General features: G+C 40.0%; 1 pseudogene; it reads left to right on the plus strand.

Annotated features, from left to right (window-relative positions):
* Nucleotides 1-5999: 5999 nt before the first annotated feature.
* Nucleotides 6000-23675, plus strand: LOC102899013 (annotated as a pseudogene).
* Nucleotides 23676-23908: the final 233 nt, after the last annotated feature.

The following is a 23908-nucleotide window of genomic DNA, read 5'->3' on the forward strand; positions in this document are numbered from 1 at the left end:
GTTTACAACAGCCCTGGAGCTGACAGGCATAGATACATCTTTTATTGTTTGTAAGTTTATTTGCTTAATAACTACAAGTATTAATTGAGTACCCGTTCTGTGCCTAAAACCATGCTTGGTATTAAGAAAAGGCTGGAGAAAGATAGGTGTGGTCTCTGCCAGCGGAAGTCCTACGGTTTAGTGGAATGAAACATCTTTGCTGTAGGGTATGGAGACACTGACGAATTGTGAGCCCAGACCACAGTGCACATGGGAAAGAAGGTAGAGGATGTGGTTGCTTGAGGTTACAAGCAGTAAAGTGAGGTTCACAATATCTCAAAGTTTTAATGTAAGTTGGTATACTCTAGATAGCATCTCATTTCTGATTGAAGGTTTGCCAGACTTTCCAGCGGGAATTTCAGTTTCAGGAGAACAGGGTCTTTATTGGGCTTGTGTACAGTTTTGTGTCCAGCGAAATGCCTGAGGAGTGGTAGACGCTTGATAAATATTTGCTAAATGAAAGAATTAACGAGTGAGGTGGACGCTGATACATACTCGCCTGCTTTCCCAGGGACTGTCTTTGCATTTGTTTCTGAACAAGTTTGGGGTGAGGACGGCCTTTCCCTGCCATGTCTCTAGGAACTGGGTGAGGGTTCCAGGGATGAGCGAAATGTGTCCCAGCATCTGGGAATGTGTTGCCAGACACTCTTCCTTCAGTTGCTCATCAGAGGGGCCTTCTGAGAGCTTTCCAGAAAACTTATGAGAGAAGTCCAATGTCCACTTAATCTTTGAGACGCATATGCATTCCCCTTCGCTGTCTCTAATGGCTATTATCTGAAAGCTGTCTAGACTTTAGATTCCAATTGGGCCAAGGAGAATGCGAATGAAATATTTCTTCACTTGGGGGTGGAGGTGGACACAATGAAATATTCTCATTCCTGACCTGTGGGGCTGCCTCCCTGCACAGTCAGAGGCCCCACAACATGGGGAATGGGATTTGTCAGTGTCTAAGTGATGTCGCATCACAAGGGGACTATATATTACTTGGCTTGCACAAAGAGTTTTTGCAATAAATTTTTCCATTTGGGTGGAAAGGGAGCAGGAAAAGCCTTTAATCTTGCCTTTTGCATGGTATCTGTGACAGGGTTAAGGTGATTGCTCCCAACTGCCTAGAGAGCATTTTGGTGGGATGGTGGGAGGTGGATCCCAGCCCTCTTTTGGATTCATGTCTAACTTTCTTAAAAAAAAAAAAAAAAAATCCCCTTTTATCCCAAAGCTCATCATGCTAGTATCTAGCCAAAAGTACATTTTTTTTTTTGCAGTTTATTAAACATGTTGCCTCTTAGATCTTATAATAAAATCTATTTCCTTTCTGTAGGAGACAAGTTGAAACAAAAAAGTTGCCTTGTAATTTTTTCCACTTTGATTCTGCTGTTTGCAAGGGCACCTCCAGTTCTCCAGTTGCAGTAGGGAGCTACTCTGTGGGGGAGGGAGGGAGTTAGCTCTAGATTTGCTGCCCCACTGAGGGCGGGGGAGAGCCCTGGCTTTCCTCCACCACCTGAGAGGGCCAGGCCCCTCCTCACCCCTCTTCATCGCTCAGCGCTCAGCGTTCGCTTGGGATCAGTAGGGTAAGTTAGGGGAATGTGTCGCTGTGAAAATTAAGTTAAATCAAACTCTTCTTTAATCGATTCCACAATCAAATAGAAACTATTATCTGCTATTATAGACCCAAAGGGGATCTCTCCTCTTTGTGGGGTCCTCCAGCCTTCAGTGATGCCTCCTTTGATCTCTTGGAGCATTTGTCTGATAGCGATGGACAATTCAAAGTCAGGGAGTACTGAATACCCTGCCTGAGCCTGGAAATCTCCACTGAGAAAATAACTCACTTTCTCCCACCCCACTGCAGACCTCTCTGACTGTTAAGATGTTCTTCCTCAGGTTGGGTGGAAGTTCATCCTTCTCCCAGACACTGATTTCTCTCCTGAAGGGGTGAGAACCCTGTTTAATTTAAAGCGCTCTCCCATGAGGAAGAGTGGGGACGCTGGTCTGAGCCTCCAGGACAGGAGCTGTGATCTCAAGGATCTAGGCAGAGACCTAAATGGGTGGAGTAAGCTGGGCAGACAGGAAATGGCTGGTGACAGACTTAGAACTGGTGAGACACGAGTGACATGTTCCATTTACAAAAGGGACAGCTACTTCTGCCAGTCATTGCTGCGTGAAAATGTGGGCTTAATGTGGGCGGAGTTTGCAATTCTTCAAGAGAAGCTCAGAATTTAGATTTTTTAAAATGTGAAATCTCTCACTTTCTAAATTAGCATCAAACAGCAAAACCAAACAAACTAAACTTCTGGCTAGAAACAGCCCTTGGGTCTTCGCTTTGTGATGGAAAAATGAAGACCAGAGACTGCAGGCTTGAGAACAGGACTACCCCCCATCCCATGTTACTTTTGCTATTCTCTGTTTCCCAGGAATGGCAGCATGCAGTCTTTGAGTGTTCGCATTCAGGGATGGCAAAGAAAGGAAGAGAAACTGCGTCCCATCTAAAAACTGGTGATGGGGAGGGCAGCTTGAAGCAATGGTATGGATGGCAGGGTCGGCAACGGGAAAGAAAGCTGACAGAGGCCGGTGTCTGTAGCAGGGAGAAGAGAGAACTCACAAAGCCTTCCTGGCTAGAGAAGATAGAGGTCCCTGATGTTCCCTGATGCCAGAAACCCCTGAGTCTCTCCAGAGTCTCATGAAAATAGCACTCCCATGGGGAAAGGAAGAATAGCTTAACTTGTTGGGGTGGGCAGACAGGAGCAAACTGGGGAGAGCTCTGGGGAAGGGACTAAGAGGTGAGCTTCTTGGATAGGAGGTGGGGACGGAATGTGTTGAAAGGGGAGGTAGGGGGCCATGATACGGGCTTCTCTGAATTCAGAGCCAAAGGAGCCAGCTATGTTATAAGGACTTGGGAGGGTTAATTTTTGTTTCCTTGCTGGTGCCTTGGTTAAGATCTCTCTCTTTCTCTGTTATTCTTTATTATATGGGTATGTAGGCCTTTCTACTTCATCTCTGTATACTTTGCACCAGTAAGCCTTTAATTAATATTTGATGAATGAATACACCACATATCTATTTGTATGCCAAACATCTAGGTCTGCATACCCTCTTCAGGACATCTGGGATGTCAGTTCAAGCTCCCAAGAACTCAGCTTTTATGAGGGTGAAAGGATCCCCTGGGAGGCAATCAGGAGCTCTCAGTCTGGCCTTAGGGGTCCTGGGCTTAACTTCTAAACAAACGGGAGAAACTGTGTCCTTCCTGGGCTTTAGCTGGAGAAAGTAGACAGGTAGGAAAAAGTTACTAAGAAGGTATTGGATACCACCTTTGAAGAGAACTGAAAGGCATGGTAGACACTTGCTGGCCATAGTGAAGTCAGGGTGGTATACGCCCAACCCTGGAAAATTTTCCGAAGGTCCCAAAGAGAATGGAGAGGCAAAGAGAAAGGCCTGACTGTCCCAGTGGGCTGAAAGAACTGTAATCACTCAGAAAGCTTCTGTGGGGCCTCAGAGCTGAGGCAGAGGTGGAAAGGAAGAGAGGAAGAGAAAGGCAGCAGGAGAGGAGGCAGCAATGACAGCTACTGCTGGGAGCAGAAGCCCATTCTGCTCTCCAGGTAGCCGGCTTTAGAGTTCTTATTGCCTCTTTGGCTGGAAGCTCAGCCCAGAGTCTCAGCTTTTATGTTTAGAGGTTTTTTGAGTGAGGGAAACAAATATGTCTATTATTGACTGTCTATCTGTCTATCTTATCTTTATCTATGTATGTATGTATGTATGTATGTATGTATGTATGTATGTATGTATCATCTATCTAATCTATCACTTATCTACCCATACATATATATTTGTGTATCAATACATATTTTATATATATGAGATGAATATATTCCAATGGTTATGCCTATTTGCATGTCTATACTCAATATCATTGCTTTCCAGAAAATGCTGACGTAATAAGGCCTAGATTGAAAAATCTAGGTGTTTTTCACTGACTTGGGGACACTGGATTGCCTCTATTTCTGCTTCTCATTCTTTAATCAGTTTTCTTCCTTCTAAGAAAAGGGTTATTTAATCTGCAGTGCATTCTTAAATTGTTTTAGTTTAAAAGAAGATGGTGTTAAAAGAGAGAGGGAGGAGCGTTCTTTCACAGAAGTTATCTGTTTCAAGGGCATTTGAAATTCCAGATGTTGATATTGGAGTGTGGCTTTGTATTATGAGTCAGTGGTTCGCCCACCTGGGGCATTGAGGGCCACCTGCTGGGACAGGACCTAGGGAGGCGAGTCCTCCCTTCCCCTCAGGACAGCTGGCTATGAGCACATCAAATCAACCAGATCTGCTTTCTAAGAAATGGAAAAGGAAATTCTTTTGGGAAGAAGCCATGGAAACTGTGCAAAAGAATCTCTGGCCATGGAGACCAGTGGGGCAGAGCTTAGCAACAAAACATGGGTCATGAAAGAAAAAAATCCTCAAAACTGTAGCTTCAACAATGTTATTCAGCAGTGACCCCTGGTTATTTTGCACTGGCCTTTTTCAGTGCTCGAAGTTTCTACCACTAAGTTTACAATGGTTGCTGCAGGTTGAAGTGGTTACCGGTCAGTGGGAATGTTTGAGCTTGAGAGAGGAGATCAAGACACATCGAGAGCAGTGGCTTCCGAATCGAGACCAGACTATGATGATGTTTTCACTTATCTTGGGAAAATGAAAAAAATAAGGGCAATGAAATGGGTTGTTCATGAAGAGAAAAGTGGGTAATTAAAAAGATGTACTGATTTTAAGATCACACTTAACTCTTTTGGGATAGACATGTCTATTTTGAAAGATGAAGTGATGTAAATCAATAGCAGAGTATTTTCTTTTTTTGGTTCTTATATGACAAAAGAGTTGGCAACTCCAAGTCAGTCTCTCTGTTTTTATTTATCTTTAAACAATGTACTGGTCCAAAAGATCCCTAATTTAGACAACCCCTAATTTAGAACATGGAGTCCTAGAAGAGAGGAGGGCTGGGTAGGATCCAGGGGAAAAGGAGACCTGGAGAGCCATGGGTTGCTCTAGACCAGGGATCCCCAACTCCCAGGCTGCAGACTGGTACTTGTCGGTGGCCTGTTAGGCCCAGGCCACATAGCAGGAGGTGAGTGGTGGGCAATCGAGTGAAGCTTCATCTGTATTCGCAGCTGCTAATTTGCAGCTGTGCTAGAATCACCGCCTCAGCTCCACCTCAGATCATCAGGCATTAGATTCTCATAGGAGCACCTCTCCCTGATGCCTAAAAGATTAGGGACAGCTGCTCTAGAAGCATCAGGGACTCGGGTCTGAGAGAGACCCAAGCCTATAAAAACTGTCCACTTTGTGGCCAAAGTCAGCCCTAGTGCCAGCATGGTAGACACACAAGAAGGATGGACCTATAGTAGTTATGCCTGAGATAGAACTCTTCCTTCTTCTCTTGCCTCAGCAAGAAGGCTATCAAGTTGCCAGAGAAAATCTCTTTCATTTCTTAGGTGGCTGTGATCCATTAAGAGACCAAGATGGTTTAGGGAAACTGCTATGTACATTTCAGCAACTGGCTTTGTATTTTGGTGAAATGCCTAGCCCTCAGGCCACTCAAGCTATGAAGTCAAAGGCCAGTGTGTTGTAATGTGAATAATGGTCATGTTACTAAGTTAAGCAATCACACACACACACACAGGAATACATAGACTATTTCATAAAAATTAGTTTTTTGTTTTCTGTTTTCCCCTAAGAGAGAAAAAGAAATTCATCCTGGAGTCAGGATACTGGGGGATCCATCTCCAGCCCCATCACTCTCTTACTGTGGTTTCTAAGGAAGCACAATTTTCAGAAAAAAATGGAAGCCATGAAAGCAAAATGAGAAATTTGAGAAGATCGAAATAAAAGCAATTCTTTTTAAATAGCCTTTGTATTTCTGAAGTGACTTTGTTAGTTTAAAATATGTAAATGAAAGGTAGAAAGAACTGAATGTGTTGGTCATAATGGCAGGAGATGAAATTAATGAAGACTATCCAGCAGAAATTCATGAATATTTATGAATTCTCATAACACTTGAGAATTCTATTGGTGCTGTAAATGAGATGCTGAAGACCATGATGTCTGTTTCTAGAAATGAATTGTTGCAGAATTTGGACCCACTTGAACAAGCAGAAATGGATTTAGTTTCTGCTTACACATTAAATTCAATGTTTTGGGTTTATTTGGCCACTCAGGGAGTTAACCCTAAGGAACGTGCAGCAAAGCAGGAACTGGAAAGAATCAGAGTATACATGAACAGAGTCAAGAAAATAACAGACAAGAAAAAGGCTGGCAAGCTGGACAGAGGGGCAGCTTCAAGATTTGTAAAAAATGCCCTCTGGAAACCAAAACCAAAGTTGCCAATAAAGGAAAAAGCAAAATTAAACTTTCGGTTTTGATGTACATATGTTCAAAAAGTACATTTTTATTGTTTTACACAAAATAGGTGATTATGTGGCAATGCAAAGTTTAAATGTATTTCTTATTGAATTCATTTATACAATTTACATTTAAAGTTGTAATGCTAAATACTTTTCTCCCCCAGAAAGATTAAGTTATCTTTATTGATTTTCCTATAGAGCACTATGAGGTTTTTTTATATTTATAGTTTACCATCTCTCTTGACAAGACTCTTATTTCCTTATATAGGTCAACCTTTCAAGTATCATAAGCAACTGTGAAATTTAGGTTAAATGTTCTTTGTAAACATTTGTTTATTTTAAATGAATAATGACTTTACGCAGTATGCTATCTGAAGGCTGAAGTTATAAATATATCTATTTCACTATATACAAGAAAAAATGAAATGACTTGACTGTCTTTTTTTCCCCTGTATAGTTATTTGACCATATAGTCATGATTTTCGGAATTGCTTATTTTGATATTTAAAGTGTGAATGTAACACTTTAAGATTGTACTTTAATTTTGACACTTTGCCTCTGTGTCCCATTTGAAGTAAAATATGCTCATTAATTTTAGATGGGAAATGAGGCTCTATAATAATGGCTGAATTTTGGCATAATGGCTATATCCTATCAATAAAGGCTGTAAACGTTGTGTAAAAGAATAAAAATAAAAAATAAAATAAAATATAAAAATGTAGTATGTATAAGTTGTTTGTTCAGAACTACCACACATTTACTATACTAATTTCACAGCTACTGTTTGTTCAGTAGTCACACATTTTAGATTTAATACTTTCGAATGTTGACCATTTTTATCAGCAGTAGAGTTACAGGTTACTGATCTTTAAATAAGCTAGATTTCATTGTTTATTTTTTCATTATTTAAATAATACAGATATCTTTCCCTGGCTTTTAAAAAATTTCCTAATGTTTGCAAAAAAAATAATTATAGTTGTTAGACTTCAGGGAACTTAGCATTTCTCACAATGTCAAATAGATTCAGAAAGCTTTCATATCCTAAAGGAAACCGAAAAAAAAAAATAAGCTATCTTATAATTCTCTCATCGTTGAGTTCAGTCTTTGACAAGTTCTGTCTGATGTGTTTCATTTCTCAGGTTTCACCATCAGCAGTTTCTCTTTCCTGAAGCTTATTTTTTATTCTGTCAGTAATCTTCTGCAAACCAATCATTTAAATATTTTTCACTTTTTAAAATCCTAGATTATTTGTCTTTATTTCCAAATTATCTGAGTATCACAAACATAGACCAGCTTTTTTCACACAGTGCAGATAATGGAGAAATGCAAAACAGGGTGAAAGATGATAAAGAAGAGGTGCGGGGTATGTGACACACAAAAGCTACAAGGCAGAAGGAACAGATTCATCAGAATCTTAGGCTCCCCCTTACATCACTCACATGAAAATGTTCTCAATTCAAAAGGTACAGAAATATCTTCTCCAATATCAAATTCTTGATTTTCTAATCTTGTCATGATCGATCTGGGCAAAGTAAATTAAAAACCTTCTGGAAAGGATTCGTCATTGTGGGTGCCATTAAGGACATTTGTGACGCACTGGAAGAAGTCAAAATATCAACAGTAACAGGAGTTTGGAAGAAGTTGATTCCTACCCTAATGGATGACTTTGAGGGGTTTAAGACTTCAGTGGAGGAAGTAACTGCATATGTGGTGGAAATAGCAAGAGAACCAGAATTAGAAGTAGAGCCTGAATATGTGACTGAATTGTTTCAATCTCATGATAAAACTTTAACGAATGTGGAGTTGCTTGTCATGGGTGAGCAAAGAAAGTGGTTTCTTCAGATAGACTCCACTCCTGGTGAAGATGCTGTGACAATTGTTGAAATGACAACAAAGAATTTAGAATATTACATAAACTTAGTTGATAAAGCAGTGGCAGGGTTTGGAAGAACTGACTGCAGTTTTGAAAGTAGTCCTACTGTGAGTAAAATGCTATCAAACAGCACTGAATGCTACATAAAAATAGTTCAATCAATGTGGCAAACTTTATTGTTGTCTTATTTTAAGAAATTGCTATAGCCGCCCAGCCTTCAGCAACCCCCACCCCGATCAGTCAGTAGCCATCAGCATCAAGTCAAGACCCTTTGCCAGCAAAAAAGATTATGACTCGCTGAGGGCTCAGATGATGGTTAGCATTGTTTTTTTTTAGCAATAAAGCATTTTAAATTAAGGCATGTATATTGTGTTTAGACATAATGCTATTGCATACTTAATAGACCACAATATAGTGTAAACATAACTTTTATATGTGAAACCAAAAATTTCATGTGACTTGCTTTATTGCTATATTCACTTTATTATGGTGGTCTGGAACCAAACCCTCAATATCTCTGAGGTATGCCTGTAATGGAATGGAAATATACAACAGAAACTTTAAATTATCAAGATTAAGAAAAATGGCAACTTCATCAAATCAGTAAAAAAGGAAAAGTAGAAGATGAAATAATTTAAGTAACAGTAATATTTATTATATATCTATATAACATAATGAAATAAGATGCGTTAGTTATTTTAAATGTAATAATTGAAATCACTTATTAAAATATACTATTCATCATATTAAGTTAAAAGGAAAAACTCAACTATGTGCTATTTAGAAGAAACACACTTAAAAGAAGCAACAGGAATAATATAAGGGATGGATAAATGTGACAAATGCAAACCAAACAATACAGGAGAGAATATTATTATTTGATATTAATATCGAATAACATGGAATTTAGGGCTAAAACACTAAAGAGATGTACTCTGTAATGATAAAATGCACAATTGATGAAAAAGAATAGTCATAAATGTATATGCACCAAACTGCATAACAGCTGCAGTAATAAATCCAAAGCAAAATAAAAGGAGAACTTGGTAAAAAAATAAAATTTGAGGGCAAGATTTAATTTTATGACTTTAGATTTGAGTCATACAAGGGGTCATGAGCATAACTCACTAGTGCCACATGCAGATATAACATAGGGTTTATTGGGGAAAAAATAAGCAGGAAAGTAGCTGAATGATGGTTGCTGAATTCTTACTATTCGACATCAGAGGCTGGGTACAAATATTTCAGATGCTCATGGTACCATCCAGAGCCCCTAAGGAGAAAACGGGTCTCACTTTCATGCCACATTACATGCTTATGGGTTAGCTAAGATAGGCTAGGAAATCTGGTTTCTCCAAGTAGTTAGAAATGTGTCCAGGGATCTTCTGGGTCCAAGATCAATACTAGGGGTCTGCAGAAGGAGGGTTCTAGGCATAGCTTTGCCTGCCAGGTGTAATGATTACAACTGAGCTCTCAACAGATCGGCTTAGTCTAGTTGAAGCAGATCTTAAAGGGAGAAGAACTGAGTTTCCTGGGCATCCATGTTTATCTCTCAGCAACTTGAATCTAAGTAGTACATTGTAAAAGAACGCAGAGGAACCGAATACTAAAAACAACCTTGATGCAATCAACACATAACCTTGACTCTTTTAAATAAAGAACACCCATTATATCTTTATTGAGATATAACTAACATATAACATTAGTTTCAGGTATACAAAATAATGATTTGATATATATCTATATTAGGAAATGATCACTACAGTAAGTCTGGTTAACATCCATTACCAGAGTTACAATTTTTTCTTGTGATGAGAACTTTAAGATTTACTCTTTTAGCAACTTTCAAATATGCAATACAGTGTTATTAACTATAGTCACCACGTTGTACATTACATTCCCAGGACTTATTTATTTCATAACTGGAAGTTTGTACCTTTTGACCTTTATCCAGTTTGCCCATTCCCTAACCCCTGACTCGGGCAACCACAGTTGTGTATCTATGAGTTGTATCTATGAGTTTGGTTTTCCTTTTTTTTTTTTTTTTCAGATTCCACATATAAGTCATATCATACTGTATTTGTCTTTCTCTCTGACTTATTTCACTTACGTAATGCCCTCAAAGTCCATCCATATTGTTGTGAATGGCAGGATTTCCTTTTTATGGCTGAAAAATATTCTATTGTGTATATATCGCATTTTCTATATCCATTCATCCATCAATGTACGCTTAGGTTGTTTCCCATATATTATTTTTTATACTTTCATAAAACCTTCATGAAAATTGACCTAAGTAAAAACAGTAGGACTTTTATAATTCTATAGTCATGAATGAATAAAATTAGAAATAAACAATAAAAAGGGTACTAACAAATATTAATGATTTGGAAATAAGAAATACAGTTTTAGCAACACTAGGATCGAAGAGGAAATTTAAAAAAGGATTTTTTATCTAGAAAAAAAGGAGAATTACTGAAATAGAAAACCAGCAAAAAAAGCAGAACAGTAAATAAACTTATCGATAAATTAAGAGAAAAAAAGTCTGAACACAACAGTAAATGCCAAAAAGGCATTGGATTAAATTTATCAGTCATTATTAATATAAATAAGAATAGAAAGAAGGAAACTCTTGAATAGAAAGACCACCAAAAATTCCTAAAGTGAAAAAGATGCTAAGACAATTTCAATTACAATAAAAGACTACAGAGAAGGATGCCTACAATCACTATTATTATTTAACATAATTTTGGAGTTTCTAGAAAATGTAATAAGACAACAAAATTAAATAACAGATCTAAATATTGGAAAAGAATAGGTAAACCCATCTCTTTTTGATGCTAATAAGACTGTATATATGAAATCCAAGGAACCCTGGGGACAAACCTACTGGATTCAATAAAGTCGGATGCAATATAATTATACAAAAACAATATTTTTCACTATTCTAACAATAAGCACCGAGTAATGGAAAGATTATATTATTTAAAACAGTGACAAAATTATTTAACAGTAAAGACCCAGAGTCTATATAAAAATACTTTACTAAAAGACATAAGATCTGAATAAATACAGAGGCACATTATGTTCTTGGATGGGAGGATAATGTAATAAAAATGACAATCTTCTCAAACTGATATATAGATTTTTGCAATTTCAATTTAAAACTTTGATGGGTTTTTCTTGGAACTGGGTGAAAGATCTTAAATTTCATATGAAATATTCAAGAATATGAATATTATGAGAAAGGAGAAAAATAAGGGATGACTTGACTCATATACAATACATACTATGAAATCTCTATAATAAAACCAATATGGTATTTATGCAAGAATAGACAAGTAGGTCATTGGAACCGAATTAACAATCTAGAATTAGATGTCAGAATAAATGAGAATTTAACATAAGACAAGTGTGGTGGCTTAATTCAGAGGAAAAATAATGGACTCTTTAATAAATGGCACTAGCATAACTGGATATCCATCTGGAAGAAAAAAATGGACCCCATTCTTCTATCAAACACAAAAATAAATTCCAGATGGATTAAAGACAAATGTAAGACAAATGTAGGAAGAAAAACATTAAAATTTTGCAAGAAAATGTAGACTATAGGAGTTGGGGCGATCCTATCAACCAAGACTGGAAACACAGAAGTAATAAAGAAAAAGAAGACTTATTCTGCTACATAAAAATTTAAAGTTTTTGTACAGGAAACATTTTCATGTACAATGTCTGTCAATTAATAATAAATCTTGGAAAATATTTGTAATGCGGATGTCAAAGAATTAATTTCTTTAATATACACGGAGTTCTAAAAATTGATAAAAGACATACCAAGCAGAGTAAACTAGGCAAATTGTTAGACAACTTACAAAATGTATAATAAAAGACTGTATATGAATAGAGGCTCGAATTCATTAGTAATCAGGGAAATGCAAAGTAAAGCAACAATAAAGTATCAGTTTATTTCTATTAGACTAGCAGAATTTAAAAAATTCAAACTGGTCAGTGTGTGTGTGAAAGACACTTATGCTTATGAAAATGTGAAGTGTTATATCCTTTTTGGAAAGCAACAGGGAACATCTACTAAATTTAAAATATCATACACCCCTTGAGAACTAGCATTACACTTCCAGGAATTTACTGCATAAAAACAAATGTACACAATTCATGAGGTCATATATATGTTTATTGCAGCATTGTTTGTAGTGGAAAAAAGTTAATTCCTTGTCAATAGGGAAATGGCTGAATAACTAATGATACATCCACACCATGAAATATTGTGCAACCATTAAAAAAAAAAAAAAAAAAAAAGCAGATTTAGAGCCTTACCAGATGACTTGGAGCGATTTCCCTGAGGAAATGTTTGAGTGAGTAATGCAAGATGCAGAAAAGTGTGTATGAAACAAATGATACCAGAAAAAAGTCCTGCGCGTATGCATGTGTTTGTGAGCATGCTTGTGTGTGCGCATGGGTGTGTGTATGTACGTGTCTGTGTGTTTGTGTATGTGTGTGTGTGATTATGGAGAAAATTTATCCACCGACTTTCTGAAACTCTCATTTAAGAGGACTCTCTCATAAGGCTTGTTCTTTTCCTTCATGACCTTTATTACAATTTGTTACTTTATTTAAAATGTCAATATTCTATACTACACTATGTATAATGTACCATATTATTTATAGATTTATTTGTGGGATTATTTGTTTACATATGTCTCTCTCACCGAATAAGATTGGGGGCCATGTTTGTTTTCGTCTTCCTTCTGTAGCTCCGCGGTCCCAGCACCTGGTACAGTTCCTGGCCCACAATAGGTATTCAATGAATATTTGCTCCACAAGTGAATATGACTCCAAATCTGACCTAGATCTAGGGAAGGGCACAAAGTTAGCTAAAAATCAAGACAGCTTCCTGGATGTCTTAAATGGGTATTGCAATGTATCTTTAGCTAAGGACATAATGATGTGGCAGAAAGTCACTGTCTTCATCGCTGGATTTTGATCACCTTTAGAAGAGGGACTTTTTCATCATCTTTACATTCCTCCTCAGGTGGCATAATATCCAGCCCAAAATTTAACAATATGTACAGATGTAATATGTAATACTAATGTAAATGCTGTTTGTTGGTTGTCAGAATTCAGAGTTATCAAAGCATGGAACGGTGTAGGTGTGGCTGCTGGGCAGATGGGACAGCCCTGCTTGTTGAAGCCAAGTCAGAGTCACTTGACCAAAAAGTGAAATGTGGATGAGCCAGGAGGGTGGTGGGTGCTGATGCCCTTGTAGCACAAGGCCAAGGCAAGAGATATTGTTGAGAGATAAGGGAATGAGAATGGATGTTTATATCATTTAAAGATACAAAGGAAACCAATAAAGAATAAAAATCATAGCATAAATATCAAATATTGGGAGGAGATGACCAGGAGAGGATGAGAATAAATTAAAGCCTCCTTGTTCATATGGTTTCAATTGGTGGTCAGTAGACTATAGTTAGCAGTTGATACATTACAGCATAGTGGTCTTAATGAAACATTTTCTTTAGCTTTATAAGGTAACCACCAGAAGAAAAAAACAGAAACTTTAAAAGAGCTTGCCTCCAGGAAGTTGCACATGGGTGGTACAGGGTAAAAAGGGACAGCATGACTTTTTATCATAAACCTTTCTATGCTATTTACCGTTACCCATACGCATATATTGTGATAAGGAAAAAATGCCACTCTGTTTTATCATAAGTGATTCACAATAAACCTCAAACTTGGCAATCCCATGGTGAAGTAACCAGTTGTTTTGACTATCCTATCAGTGTCAACTTCCCTTGGGGTCCAAGAGTCTTAGCATCTTCTCACAAAGTTCCCACTCCTCAGGAATCCCCCTTTTATTTTAACCCGTCAGCTCTCACTTCCTTCTCAGAAAGAGTAACTGAACACTTGTCCCAAACCTCACATTCTCGGTACCTATTTTCAGGCTCTGGCAGGATGGTCTGATTGGGATCAAGTATAAGCACAGAAAGAAAGCATGAGTGTCAGCCACCACCACCCATTGCTGTGAAATTGTTTGTCCAGCAGTTCTCGAATCCCTCCAAAGGCTGAGCAGTGGGCAATGGGAGGATGGAGGCCACACGGTACTGCAGAAGAGCAAACTCGGAATCCTCGGTCTTGTCAATGAGAGACATAATTTTATAGAGCCTGTAAGATTTTCAACAGGCAAAGTGGAGTGTGTTGGAAACAGCATGCCTTTAGACTAAGAGTGTATGAGTTCTAGCTTGTTATTGGCATTAACCAATTCAGTCCTCAACTATAAAATGCACAAGCGATACCTGTCCAGCTACCTCATTATGAAGATGGAAAGAGAGGAGGCAGATGGAAGTGTTTTATAGATACAACAAAAATCTCTACAATTTAATACTCACTATGTAACATGAGCTTTATATTCATCATCTCTTATTGTAGCAATTCTGAGGCTCAGAGATAGCAAATAATCATTCATTCATTAGTTCCTTCATCAAAAATTCATGGAGTCCTTACTATGTGACATGCCTTATTCTAGGTGTTTACATATATTATCTCATTTAGTTTATTATTAACTCACATCCGGAGCTGTGCCAAGCTGTACTGGAATCTAAGGCAAAAGGAAAAATCAATAACAATGATTCTATTTTGTTCATCATGAATCTCTTTGCATTTAAAAAAAATATTGCATTAAAACGTTATTTGTCTTGATTATTGAGTTTTTTGGCACCTTTTTAAATTTTATGCCTTAGGCAAGTGCCTTATTCACCCCACTCTGGTCTTAGCTCTGCTAATAACCGTATGAGGTAGACATTATCCTGATGATATTAGAGAAAAAGAAATTTCAGTTCAGGAATATTAACTAACTTGCCTGAGGTTACAAAATTAATAAGTAGTAGAACAATAATTTAGATCCAGGTCTGTGTGACTTCTTGCCACTGTATCGTGCTATCTTTTAATTGATGGAGTATACAGGAAAATTCCTTTAAGATCTAGAAAGTGCTATTTAGTATTACCATTTTAAAGCTCCTTTACATTCTCAGAGTGTTTTATTTTGGATTAAATCCTACAATTTAGAGACTCTCATTTTCTTTGTATGACACAACATTATGTACAGATAGTAGTTTGATTAATAACAGTTACATATAATCATATCTAGTGTGTCTGCACATACATTATCTGTTTGTTCTTCACCAGCCAGTGAAATAGAATGGGTGGATAAATTTCTCCATTTCTTGAATGAGGAAACTGAGTTTTACAGAGAGGTAATGACTTGTGGAATTTCATACTCACTTTGAGATGGTATATAGTCTCCTCGGTACTCTTCGTTTTTTAATTTTTGTATGCTAATCATGGTGAGAGTGTCCATAGTTCTAGGGTGGGACACCCAAGGGAAAAACTTATCACATTAAATCAACAATGAGATGGTGCAAGAGGAGGCTGAGCACTCAGGAACGGAGTGGGGTCAGGGGCTTGAGGTCCATGTCAATCTTTTAGCCATAGTTATCCACAGAAATTCCTAACAAGTAGCAGGTCTGAGGATCTTCCTATGGATTAGTCATCTGTGAAAACTTCTCAGGCAACTCGCATCTGGGACATGGTGTATTTATTGGGAAGAGGAAAGCTAATGTGTCTTCTCTTTCTCCACTTCTTTCAAGTTGTGTGGTGTGTGAATATCCAGGCCAGTAGAGGGCACTCCTGCCAGTTGGCAGACCATCCTGGGGTTGATCTGCTGGTGAGCCAAAGAGAAGTTAGCTCACGGACACCTGTCCAGTTGATGAAGTTCTGCAGTGTGACAGGGTCTTCGCACACAGATTTGACCGGGGTTTGAGGACAGAGATTACTACCACAATCTCCTCACTGAGCTCTCTGTCTCCATCTTGCCCTTCTCAAACTCGTTCTCCAAACCAAAACTAGAATAATCTTAGTCTTCTTTAGTGACTTCCCACTTTCCCTTAGATAAAATCTAAACCAGAGTAGCCCATAAGTATTTCCATGCCCCATTTCTCACAACCCCCACCTTCACGTATAGTTGATAGTTCTGAGGCATTGTCAAGACCCAAATTCCCTGGCCTGTCTCTCACTTCAGAAACTATGCACAACTTATATTTTTGGTCTACGTCCTCCTTCCCCCGGATGCCCTTTGCTTGGCTAACTTCTCTCCTTTTTTTTCAGCTCCCAGTTTAGATGTTGTATTTTCTAGGAAATCTTCCCGATCCCCTCAGATGGGATTATGGGTTCTTTCCACATGTTTCTATTCACCCTGCCTTGCCTGGGTGTGGCACTCAGGCTCCTGCGTCACAGTCTTGTGTCATCCTGACTGACTTTGTCCTCTAAACTGTAAGTGCTGAGATCCTCCGAACTGCTGGTCTCCAGTTCCCTGATCTCCTCTCCTTTGCGACGCTACCCTATTTCAGCTGCTCACGTCCATGTGGCTCATTCCGTATGGCTCCTTGCCCTGTATCTTCTGCATAGTAGAAACTCAGCAGAGACTGTTTGGTGAATGAAATATCTATTAAACAATTTGTTTTATAGCACTGTCTCTTAATGTGTCATTCATGAAATACCTATAGCCTTCGTTATGATGCAGACCCCTAGGCACCCGCTCAGACTCTGGAGGCGGGATAGAGCCTAAGAGTCTGCGTTTTACCAGGTTTCTAGGCGATTCTTATTGGAATCATATTGGAATTTGAGAGCTACTGCTCTGTTTATCGATAATGGAGAAAATCCTCTTGGTGCTTATGTTGTTACCAATGCAGTCCAGCTCCCTGTCCAATAATCTTTCAGACTATGGATTTCCTTCTGCTGGTGGCAAATTGAATCTCGTGGCCTTTCCAGGATAATGTCTCCATGCTGTCTGATCCTCCCCACCTGAGACGCCCATTCTCCAGGGAGAAATCCTCTTTGCATTTGGCCTGGTCCTGGGGGGCCGTTCCCACCAGGTGTGGGTATCACTGTGGAGAATTGGGCTTTGTTCTTCTAGGGTGAGGGCCTCCCTGGATGGGAGCCAGTGTCTCTCCCAACACCCTGACTCTCATTCTTTAGGTTATTTCTTCTTGTGTGTGCCAAGCACTTTGTAAATATGATAATGAGGAGTCCAGTTTGCTGTGCTAACAGATAAAGCAGGAGGTCCGTGGCAGGGCTCCCTGGGAAAGTGAACGCTCCTTGGATCGTTCCCTCATCCCCTTCCTCTGCTACTCTGTGCTCAGCTTGAACTGATTAGGCTAGTAGCACTTCATAATGAAGGCTAATAATCGCCTAATGGGCAGTCTTGAACAAACAAGCTGTAGGGCTAGAGCAAAACCCCATTTCCCTGTTCCCAGGCCCATGGGAATTAGGCCAGACAGGTGAAATGACTCTCAGGAGGCTCAGGTGCCAGAATCTGAGCCATAGGGACCACACAACCATCCCTTTCTTTGCTCAGCCTGTTAGAAAATTCACCTTATAGCCAAGGCTCCTGGATTGGCCACACCTTAGTTTGGAGAGTTAGAAAAGCAGCTGCCCCAGTGAGACGCCCCCGCCCCCTCTCCTCCATTCACTCCCATGTCACCTGATAACAAGAGTTGGGAGAGGGCAGTGTCAAACTCCCCTGAGGCACTCTTTTATGCTCTCAGAATAATCGAGTTTCAAAGAAGAGAACAGATGGATTGCATTTTCCTAACTTTTAGCTGGTTCCAATGTGCAAACAGTTAAGATCATAATGTTAACATTTTCTCGATGTTTTATGTGCATATAAAATATTTGTGAAGAATGTGCTTTTGAATGCAAAGTTTGATCCAATTATAATTTTATAGAGTTTATAAAAACAAAAAGTACGTTTTCTGGGTGTCTGAGACCCTTTTGGCCTTTACAGTAAACTTGGAAGCTCGCAGGAAAACATGACTGCCACCATGTCAGAGAGGGCCCTGTGGAGCTTAAAATGACGAGCCCATTATGTAAATATGGAAACATCCCATCGTCTTGGGGTGAATGAGATACTGATGAATGGAATTAAAAACAATCCTGTGGGCTTGGATCAGATTGAAAATGGTTGTTGTTTTCTGTCTTTAAAGAGCCGTAAGAAAAAAACATAAGGAAAAGAATCTTGCAAACTTAACTTCTGTGGTTTAGAAGAAGGTGGCTCCATGCAAAAACAAGCAGCTTACCCATTAGTGGGGCAGAAGCAAGAGCTCCAGAGCTAAAAGCACCCATCAGAAAACCCCTTATCAGCGTGAACTCTAAATTCAGCAGAATGTGAAGGAATCTTACACTTGAGGATGAAGGATAAGGGGTTGTTCCTGGGAATGGACACTCGGCTCTTTCCAGTCTCATTTTCACTATGCCTGGGCAAATAACACCAGCAGGCTGAGCCTTGACACCTTGCTTACAAAAAGGATTGGGTTGAGGATCTCTCTTCTAGCTCTCAAATGCTGTAATAATCTACCACCCCTCCTGCCCTAAGCTAATTCCAAGCTGTTGGAATACATGGAACAGCCATCAGTAGCATCTCTGGAAGAGGTGTCCATTCAATTGAAATATGCCCCAAACTGAATTCCCAATCAGAGAGCTTAGTTCTCTGAAAATAGAGTTGCATAACAAGCCTGTGTCTGAGTCAGTTGGCTTGCTGTGTTTTCCGGTTCCATGTGTAAGTAGTTCATAACATTACCAGCCTATTTCCATTCAGAGATATTGATTAGGAATAGCTCTTGATACCGTAGTGAGAGCATGTATAGGGTTGTAAAGACTAGTTTTGTTAAGCAAATGTGGACCGGATTTCTTTCCAGGGACTGGTCCAGCTCCAGCAGCTTCCCTGTGGCATTCAGGTGCCTTACGAGGTGAGAATTTTTCCATTGCACACATCTGGGGTAGGTCTCCTAGCTCTGGAGAAACCCAAGATTGTCTAATGAGAATTGCTTTCAATGCACTGATTTGAGTCTGTGTCATTGATTAGGAGAATTCTCAGCTTACAGAACTAGAAGAATTAGAGAATATCTTGTTTTATACATAAGGAAAGTGTATAAAGCTCAGGAAGGTCGAGAGACTTGGGCCAAGTCACACAGTCTCTCAGGTCAGGACTCCTGCCATTTTGATAGAATCCTGCTGGATTCCATCTTCCATATCCATATAGGAGGTTTGAGGAAACCCATGTGGCTAGAACCAAAAGAGGGAGGGAGAGTGAATGAGTTTCTTAGGGCTGGCATAAAAAAATTACCATAAACCTGGGGCCTTAAAACAATAGAAATTTATTCTCTTAGAGTTCTGGAGGCTAGAAGTCTAAAACCAAGGTATCAGCAGGGCCATACTCCCTCTGAAGGCTCGAAGGAAGAACCCTTCCTTGCCTCTTCCTTCAGCAAGTATGGTCCCAACCACTCCTTGGCTTGTGGAAATATAATCCAACCTCTACCCACCTCCATTTTCACCTGACTTTCTTTTCTGTCTCTCTGTGGGTCTTCTTCTTTTCTTAGAAGGACACCGATTATTGGATTTAGGGACCACCCTAATCCAGTATGATCCCATCTCAACCCTTAACTAATTATATCTGTCTACTATATTTCTAAATGAGGTCACATTCTGAGATTCTGAGTAGATGCGAATTTTGGGAATCACTGCTCAACTCACTACAGGCGAGTGGTAGGAAAAGAAGCCAGAGAGAAAAGCAGGATCCTATCTGTTCCTGAAACTTGCTAAGAACACAGCTCCTCGTTGCTTTTACTCTAGATGTAATCCCCAGATATCTGTGTGGCATGGTTCTTCATTTTGTTCACGTCATCCCCGTCCTTGCTTCTGTCAAGCCTTCTTGATTTTGTGGGGTCTTACAGGTCATTTGTAAAGATTTTGGCTTTTAGTATGTGTGAAAAGAAGTCATTGGAGGATTTTGAATAAAAGAGCCACGTGATCTAACTTATGTTTTATAAGATTCACTCTGGTTGCACTAGGACAATTGGCCATAGGAGGTAAGAGTAAAAGGAGAAAGTGATGTGATTTTTGCAGTAGATTGAAGATATCGAGTCGGAAATGGTGGAAATGTAGGATGTGATTAGGATGTGAATATATTTTGAAACTATTGCTGGAGTTTTGGTCATTAAAGTTCGAGGTGCTTATTAGACACCTATATAACAGTTGTAGATTAAGCAGTTGGTTTTACAAGTCAGGAATTAAGGGGAGAGGAATATGATAGAGATAAATATTTGGAAGTCACAGCACTTAAATAGTATCTAAAGCTTTGTTACCAGGTGAGCTCACCTGAATAGAATGCAGATAATGGAGAAAGAGGTCTGAGGATTGTGCCCTGGGACTCTGCATCATTTAGGGGTTGGACAGAGGAGGAGGATCTAGCAAAAGGAACAGATGAGAGAGGACGAGAACAAGAGAAAGTGGTGTCTTGGAAGTCAGGTGGAGGAAGGCTTCAAAATGGAAGGAATGATCAACTGTGTCAAAATTGGCTCATAGGTCAAGAAGGATGAGGCCTTAGGACAGTAAGGGTCCCTAGTGATCTTGACCAGAGAAGTTGTGATGAGGATAAAGCATGATTAAGTGACTGCCCTGTGAGAATTCTGGGCCAAGTGGGAACGAGCTGTGATGGAACCCACCCACCCCTACTCCAGGGTGGATTCTGCGTGGTCTAACCAGTCATTGGCAAGCTCACTCCACTTGCTAATGGCAGCTTTAGGGGCTGTATGATCTAATGTCAGACAATGAGACTGATCTGAATGGATTAGGAGAAAATGTGTCCTCATGCCTAGAAAGGAAAAGCTGGTAAAGATATGCTGTCCTTTCTTTTTGTCTCTGGAGATGACACATGAATGTGTCAAATGCAGCCCAGCAGAGGAGTTCTTTTCCATTCTGAGCACAGAGAGGCCAACTGTGCTCTCTCCTTTCACCTCCCAGACTGCTCTGAGGTTGGAGGCAAGAGAAGTGGATGGCCTAGGCCTGCCAATCTTGTCTCCTAGGTGTGGGGCATGGCATGGCAACCTTCCCTTCTGGTCTATGTCCTTTAAGTTTCCTCCTGGCTCAGACACCCCCCTCATCTCCTATCCTAGTTCCCTATATAGACCCTCACTTCTTGACACTGTTTGGGTTATACCTCACATCTTTGCAGTTTTAAAAGGGGGCTCCTGAAGTTGCAAAATTATGCCTGGCCAAAACACTGAGACTGGAATTGAAGATTCTTAGGCCTCAAGGCAACCCCAGAGACTCATTTTGGAGCGAAGGGGTTCACCCAAGGGCCTCACACACAGCGCATTGAGAGTGAGCCAGTCTTCAGTTTTCTTTCAGGCCTTTCCTCTCCCAGGCAGACTCCCCAGGGGCTCTTTAGACCAAAGTACTTCACAGGAAGCTAGAAAGGGAGTCCTTGGAAACATACAGAGGCCAACTACGTGGGGGTGAGCAAGAGGTAAAAGATTTTTGTTCCAAAGGAAGGAAGCATAATGAAGGATGCTTTCATTTAGACTGTGATGACAAGATAAGGAATTAATAGGTTTAAGCTGCATTGAGGAACGCTGAGATAACAGCGGGTGATAAACCTCCCAACCAGATGGTGCTCCAGACAACACGGGAAGATCCCTGGGCTCCAGCCCAGCCTCCCTTGGAGTTCCAGAGCATTAGCAAGGCCAGCTGTGTCCTTAGGAGTGGGTGGGAAGTGGACAAAACCACCTGTAGAGAGCTGGAAAAGGAACACATGCAAGGAGATAGGTCTGTTTCAGCCTAAGGAAGCGCAGAAGTCAGCCAGGACTGACTTTGTGCAGATTAGTTTATTCTCTTCAGGAGACCAAAACATCCTCAGGTTCCACATCAGGAATCCAGAATTTCCCAAAGTGAATTTCCAAGGAAGCGACACAATTTACTTAAAGTCTGTGGAATCACCCTACCTGGTCTAGAGAATTACGGGGCTAGTGAGAAAAAGGAAAGTGGAAAGAGTTACTCTTTCTGAGTCTGAATATGTGCAGCCTCCAATGTAGCTGCCTTATGAGCAGAACATGGTGAAAATGTGGATCTGCTCTCCAGAAGCAAGGATGGGGAATCCATGTTTGACTCACTAATTGTAGGAAAGCAAGTTCTGGCTGCTTGTGGCACTATTTTGACTAGCTTCTCCCATCTAGAATAGGTCATTTTGGCTAAAGTCCTGTTTCTCTTTGCACCCCATCAAAAATAGGAAAGAAAAAAAAGTAAAGGAAAAGCCAAACAAATGAAGTAAGTGGATTCACAGGTTGCATTTGGCAGCAGCCAGCATCTCAAGAAGCTGTAAAGGCAAACATCTTTATGGAGCAGCACGGACCCTATTGAGGCCAGAGCAACTCACCAGAATTCTTTTCCCCAAAGGTTCTATGAGAGGGAAGCTACCTACTCCGACTAATCTTTCTTACTCTCTTGATCAGAGTCGGGTCCCCATTACTCCAACCATCACCCCAAACTGGGTCTTCCTCCTTCATTGCTGCTATTCCCTTCTCCCAATGCATCACCCTGCAGCTTGCAGGGGGAAGCCAGTGAGAAGAATGACAATCATCTTCTTCTCCACGGTCACTCCATCCAGTAACTCTCCTGAAGCCCACCTCCAAGGCCCCCATGCTGAGCTCTGGAACACTGGGATAATTTGAACGTGCATCTGTGGATAGCTTCATCTGTATTTACAGATAGAAGACAAGCTGCAAGAAACGGAATTGGATTTGTTATTTGTCAGTCAAACCAGCTGTAATCTCCTGTCAATGGTTGCTTCCTTTGCAAATGCCTAATGTCACTTGTGGTTGGAGACACTTGTCTTCCCAGGTAGTTGTTTTCCCCTCATGCAGCTGGCTTTCTCACCAGCTGCTGCCCTGCAAGGTGTCACTGTGCTGGGTCAGCCTGTATACCACCCCAGGCTGGCTCCTGAGAGAGTGTTCCATCTCAGGAGTCACTACATCCCTTGGAAGGCTGCTTGGCTGGGGTGGGGATGGAATACTAGGCTGGACTAGACTAGTTCTTCTCCAGAGTCTTCTTTTCCCCTCTGTCTTTTAGAAATCAACTAGAAAGTTCACCTCCATGAAGTTCTAAACCAAGAATCACTTTGGGAAGAAAGAAAAAGAGACACTTAGCCTAATTTACTACTCACTGGAGGGAGCATCAGAGTGACTATATGTATTTAGGCACAATTTGCATTTCAAATTGGTAAAATTTAAATTGTAGAAAAAAATGTTTGCATTTAAGTTGGGTAATATCCAACTTTTCCTTTTTTGGATGGAAGTTCTTTGGGAACTAGAACACTGTCCTGTTATCTAGGAAGTTCCGTATGCAGATTTCCATTCAGCAAGTATTTGTTGAACACCTACCACATAAGGCTCCAGCTTTCTGCTGCGCTTAAGTGTTTGTTGGTTGGGGAGTATGCGAAGGAGGAGGAGGAGGAGGAGGAGGAGGAGAAAGAGGAAAACTCATAAGCACTGCAGTTCTGCCTTTCAATGGTAGACTCCGCTGCTCTGCCATCCCTAAATTCTTTCTTCTGACACTGTGAGTTGGTAAGGTTTTTTTTTCCTTTCTTTCTTTTTTTTTTTTTAAATTCCATAGTCATGAGGAGTGGGGAGTGCTCTAAGGCAAAACTAAAACAAAAAACCAAAAACCCACAACCAAAATTATAAATTTATAATTCTTACCTGAAGCAATTATAGTCTTT

Source organism: Pteropus alecto, unplaced genomic scaffold (genome assembly GCF_000325575.1).
Source record: "Pteropus alecto unplaced genomic scaffold, ASM32557v1 scaffold24, whole genome shotgun sequence".
Lineage (NCBI taxonomy): Eukaryota > Metazoa > Chordata > Mammalia > Chiroptera > Pteropodidae > Pteropus > Pteropus alecto.